The 5,873-nt window shown below is 36.7% G+C and overlaps 1 protein-coding gene across 6 annotated transcripts in view; it reads right to left on the reverse strand.

Annotated features, from left to right (window-relative positions):
* Positions 1-3,931, reverse strand: part of ey (eyeless) — a 405,615-nt gene extending 401,684 nt beyond the window's left edge. For 4 of the 6 annotated variants that reach the window (XM_017632808.1, XM_017632823.1, XM_017632838.1 and 1 more), the window contains exon 1: positions 3,364-3,931. The gene's annotated coding sequence lies outside the window, so the exon portion shown is untranslated. The other 2 variants (XM_017632778.1, XM_017632793.1) reach the window with 2 other exon arrangements.
* Between the last annotated feature and the right edge of the window lie 1,942 nt (positions 3,932-5,873).

Genomic DNA, 5,873 nt, shown 5'->3' on the forward strand with positions numbered 1-5,873 from the left:
ACACCTTCGCAAATGCAGAGGGTAAGTTCGATAACCAAGTCTAACCAATTGGCTTAGATATTTACATTTTAGTGACGGTATGTCAAATCTCAAAATTCAAAAGTAATTAGCAGGAATGTATCTGAATATAAATATAAGATCAGTGACGGATCCACGGGGGAGAGGGGGGCGGGGTTGTGTGTTAAAACAGAAAAATACTTGGAGTTATAAAACCTTTGGTTATGTAAGAGTTAAAAAAAATAGTACCTCGCGAATTTTCTGCTTTCTGAAATTAAAAAATTATACAGCAGGCATGCAAATCTTTAAGCGCTGTTATAAAATTTTTTCTGAAATTTATTTGTGTTTCTTGCTGTGATCTTAAATTTTAGTCGTGGTTAATAAAATCTTATGAAGTGAGTTGTTTGATATTTGGTGTTGCAGAAACTTCTAAAAGACAACAAGGTGTCCGTGATCATGTGATTAGTAAATTGAAAGAAATATCTGATGAAAATGCTCGTTCCAAAGTAAATAAAGTAAATTAAGTAAATGACTTTAGATTCGTAATCAGCAACCCAGAAAATCCCCAGATACCCAGTTACATAGAAATCTACCGATTTTTTTAAATTTTCGTTCGCCATATTGGATCCGCCATTTTGAATTTTTGGTAAATGACTTTAGATATGTAATCAGCGACCCAGAAAACCCCCAGATACCCAGTTTCATAGTAATCTACCGATTTTTTTTTAAATTTCGTCCGCCATATTGGATCCGTTATTTTGAATTTTTGATAAGTGACTTCAGATTCGTAATCAGCGACTCAAAAATCCCCTAGGTAAGAAGTGGTGTAAAGATCCATCAACGAGTATTTGTTTAAATAGTTTCGTCCAGCTAGATTTGCGATCCGAACCACTGTGCACTGCACGTTAACTTAAGTACCATTTGAATTGAATAAATGGACGGAAGAGACGGACTGCAGGTTTTGTGGGCTGATGAAGGAAATCCCAGAGTATATTCTATGTGTCTGCCCACGAAGCATGAACCGTAGTTTGATATACCTTGGAGAACGATTGTCTTCCCCATATAAAATTTGGAACAAGGAATCATCCAATGTGCTAAGCTCTTAAATAGCCTATGGTTGGAGTGGTTACAGTTAGGATTTAGCACAATATATCTTCTTAGGTCGCAGCGCGAGTATCTCCGACGTAATAATAAAAATATCGTCACTAGACACAAATAACGACGCTCGGGTGTTTTAACGACGAAAAAGGACGGGTGAAAAAATTTGCGAAAAAGACGCGTAAAAATGGATTCAACATCATTCTGGAAAAACTCTTTGGGGCATTCGTATACTGTTACACTCGCAAACATAAATAGTTGACCCCGAACATAAGTTTATGCGTCCTTCTTCGCCTTCAAAGAGGTTAAAGCGCATCTAATGACGATATGTATGTATGTGTAAAGAGAGATACATTTGGATAAGTCTGATAATATGTACAGTGAAATGAATCGTTATACGTAGTTAATATGTTTTTATTTTACTAGCTGTGTTTCAGTTTTACTAAATGTTATGTTAGCTATGTTTTAATAAATTTGACATCGAGATTTTTCTTAAAACTTAAATGAATTTCTGGGAGGTTTTGGTTGGTATGGTAGGAAATTTTGGTAGGAAAAAAATGTGTCTGTGGCAACGCTGGTCCCTGGCCCAAGTTAAAGTACGGTTGCTCGTTCCTTTAGTTATTTTACCTCCCGTTAAGTTTAAGCGTTTAGCAATTACATATGTTGTTGGTTTAAGGCGGTTGGCAACAACTCCGATAAATAAAGGAAATCACTTTCAAAATTCAAAAGGTTTTAATTCTGAACATTCGACAACTCGCAACTTAATGTGTGTGCTGTAGTTTATTTGTTGATAACTCCTTTTTTAAATGCGTTTTTTATTTTTCATTGGCTAAACAACATTTGTATGTACGCACATAAGTATGCAATTTTTACTATATATGTACATACATACATACATATGTAGATACATATAAATAAGATCAGTCGGATTTAGGGTGGGGCGACCCGGATTTTGAAGGGCGCCGTGCCGGAATGTAAAGGATACGCGCGCATTCGCTTCTCTTGACCAATTACATAGTCTATTTTTATCCAATAAAAGGTTGAAATTTAGTTTTTTAGTATTCTTTTGGACACCATGTTTATATATATAAATTTCAATAGATGCAAAATGCATCGTGGAATTTTTCGTTTAACATAAACGGAAATCAAAATAAAGGACGGAAATATTGCGACATTGTTCTGTATTGCAAGATAGGTTAACGGTCAACTTTAAATCTAATATTGATGGAAATTTGTTTTGCGAAAGTGGTACCTATATCGAAGGCAGTCAGGCATTACATTTTTTATTATCATACTAGTAAGCCCGGGCAGACGTTGTCCTGCTACACACCGATACATAGGCAGGTTAGGTATATGCATCGTAGATATTATGGGTCTTCACACCGAAGCTTGGTACTCGGGAACTCGGTTACGTACACTATTTTACACAAACCGAATACCGAGCTCGGTGTGAAGACCCATATTGTTTCTTACGTTTCATTTTTTATCGAAATTGACAAAAGATTGTTGTTATTGTTGTTAAAAAAAAACGATCTCTGGTTACGGTTCAAACATCAGCCAGGGGAATGGAAAACATTGGATGGTGACCAAACGGTAAATTTTTTATTGCTGTTGATCTGCGCATGTTTATGGGCCAATTTCAAAGTGCGTAGTTAACTCAGAGTTGGCAGTTAACTAGAGATTTTCAGTACAAAAATCTGTAATTAACTGCTGATTCTGAGTTAACTACGCACTGTGAAATTGGCTCTATGTGTATAAATACATACTACATTATTTTGTTGCTATCCTACGTATTTCTCCCCAACATAAACATACATAAGAAGCGTAGCCGCGAATAACTTTGAAAAACTCCCGCTTCGGATATGGGCAGTTTGAGGTTAGCGTAAACGAACATAGCGACAGGGGATTGCGAAAAGCATAGAAAAGTTCGATGAAAAAAAAAAACAATTTTTCTCGGGTTCAAAACTATCTTATCTTTTAAGTTGGACCCAACAATACACACGCACTAAGTTTCATTTGAATCGGTTAAGCGGTTTCGGAGATTAGCGCAAACGAACACAGTGACACGGGATTTTTGTATACCTACTATATATATAAAAGGACGCCAATGCACTATTCGTCCCGGGCGAATAAGCTAGAGTTAAGCTCGGCCCTGACTAGCACCCTTTTAAATACATAGATAGATTTTTCTAAGCTTTCACTTTTAGCACTAGTGTGACAATTCGAATTTAACTATATGTTTACATGCATTTTTTCCATTTGTTTTACCGTTGTTATCACCGTAACTATGTATTCTTCATTAGCTGGTAGGTATTTTTTTATCGCATTAATTATGCCACAACACACTTTTCCACTTTAAATTATGTATTGGTAATATGAATTAAATGCATTTTTTAAAACACATCAGTTGCAAACGACATTCACCGCAACGAGATTGTTACGCGTTTTTTGCTTGGATTGTCTTACAAAAACAACATACTTCGTATTTATGTATGTATATATGTATGTACACGCGCGTCACTCTCGACGTTGGCTTTTTACATGCGGCCGACGCAGTACTCCATTGACATATTCAAATCGCGCGGTATTTGACAAATGTGCCAAAATTCATTAACAAAGGGCCAGTTAGTTGTTGGTTTCGCTGGCCTCAGCTTTATACGAACTTACATCTGTATGTATGTACATACATGGCTACGTTCGAGTCTCGCCGCACGCACGCATTTTACACTCACATTTGTTTCTGATAATACAGCGCGGGACGTGCGTCCGTTTATTTATTCTTTGATTGTTTTGTGCGTACTAACTGCAACTGCCGCGCATTTACTTTATTATCACACTGTTCTCAAGTTGGCTTTGCACTCGTCACATTATTCGTCGTCGTGTGTGTACCTGCGTTTAGTTGTACGTTTGTATACAATTCGCTGCATTGGTTTGCCTATAGCAGGAGCGTTTTCGTTTGATTCGCCAAACGGGTTTGGTGCGTATACGTCACGGCCAATGTACGGACGTTGCTGTTGGTTGCAGCGGTGGTGCGGTCGGCCCAATCGCTTGATGTGTGGAAAGGAAATAGCAGACAGCGGAGTGATCCGATTGGTTGGTGGTGTTGTGTTCGACTGGTGGTCACGTGGCGTAACGAATTTCCGTAGGCATTTTGGATTTTGTTAGACGGAGGACACTATAGGCTACAGGTAAGAAAAAAGCCAGCTGGCGTGCAATAGGACGACCACAAGCGCCAGCTGCGAAGGTTGCATAGTTTGCTTGAATTGCAGACGAAGAAAATTAAGGGTAACTGACATGTTGAAAAGCATATTTCATACAGTTTCGGGCAGGAATGTGGCAGCGATTGAAGAGATTAAAGCAAGAATTCTGGAATGGAAGTTTTTTGCCATTGTGACTAAATAAAAACTATGTATATATGTATGTCTACCTACATACCTACGCCAAACTTTTTCTTAAAGGTCAACCTTTTTTGCGCTCCATTGGGTGTAAATGCAAACATCGATGTAACGAAGAAGTGACACGATCGTTGGGCTCTCTTTCCGAACTCCAATGAAACGAAAAACTGACAGAAGAAGAGAGGGAATGAAGGCTTGGTTGGGCACGATACAGATCAAGATTAAGGTTAAGGTGAGGATTAAGATTAAGACTAACTGGCTAACCAGAAGGTTGTACCACAGCCACAAGCTATTTCGCTAGCTACATCAGCAATAGTATACCACAACCACAGCTACATATTTTAGGCAGTTTAGTATAACACCAACCACAGCTACTTATTGTAGGCAGTTTAGAGCATTTAGAATATTTTGACTTTTGATAGCATACCAGTAAGGGCCAATTTCGGATGAAAATTTGAAATTTAATTTTGGATTGTTATTTAAATCCCCCCGGGCTCGGGCCTTTTTCAGAGGCCTGAAACATCAGAACCATACCCTGTTACTGTTTTTTAAATTTAATGTTGAAAGAAAACGATGCGCATGCTATCAATACCATTTTCCGAACGAATCACCAGAAAATACTGAAAATTCGCTTTATGCAAATTGTATGCACAGTTTGTAATAATTAAATTAACTTTTTAAAGTTTCATAGATTGCACTTTATTTGCACAAAAATAAGTATTAATTTTTTATTATTTCGAATACGGAAAAAATTAACTGAACTTGTATTTTTATTATGTATGTAGCTCTTTTTGGTGGAACGAATTCGAAGTGGGCAAATTAAATCTTCGAATCCTTGTTAAGTTTATATCAGTGGCCATTAGCGCACACAAGGGGTGGGTTTTGGGGTTCAAACCCCCCCCTAAAGCTAATAACCTCAAATACAAACTGTATCTTAAAGCTAAGAATCCAGCTCTCAAGGAAATTATAAGAAATATTTATTATAATCTCTGTTGCTTGAAAAAGCGCTTTGCTTTTACTGTAAATTTTCATGAGGAAATGAATATACGAGCATTTTTTTCTTGAGAGCTGCAAACTGATTTAAGAAATTTTGGTAGAAGAAAATTTCTTTTTATTTCTCGTCCGTCGTTTTATATGAATTTTTGGTTTTTCTTGAGAGTTCAGTTAATTTTTTCGGTATTCGAAATATTAAAAAAAATTAGAAATCGTGAAAAATCAGCATCTCTATTGAAAGCCAGAAACCAGAAATCGAAAAAAGGAACATAAAAGTGCAAAAATTCATGGAATCAATAAATTTATTTTTACTGAGTCTTATTTAAAATTTTTTCTTAGGTACTTTTGAAAGTTGAGCGCATCTTGAGTTTATAGCACTTTTTACTAAAC

The sequence above is a fragment of the Rhagoletis zephyria genome, unplaced genomic scaffold (assembly GCF_001687245.7).
Source record: "Rhagoletis zephyria isolate East Lansing unplaced genomic scaffold, Rhagoletis_zephyria_1.1 Rzeph_scaffold_00100, whole genome shotgun sequence".
Lineage (NCBI taxonomy): Eukaryota > Metazoa > Arthropoda > Insecta > Diptera > Tephritidae > Rhagoletis > Rhagoletis zephyria.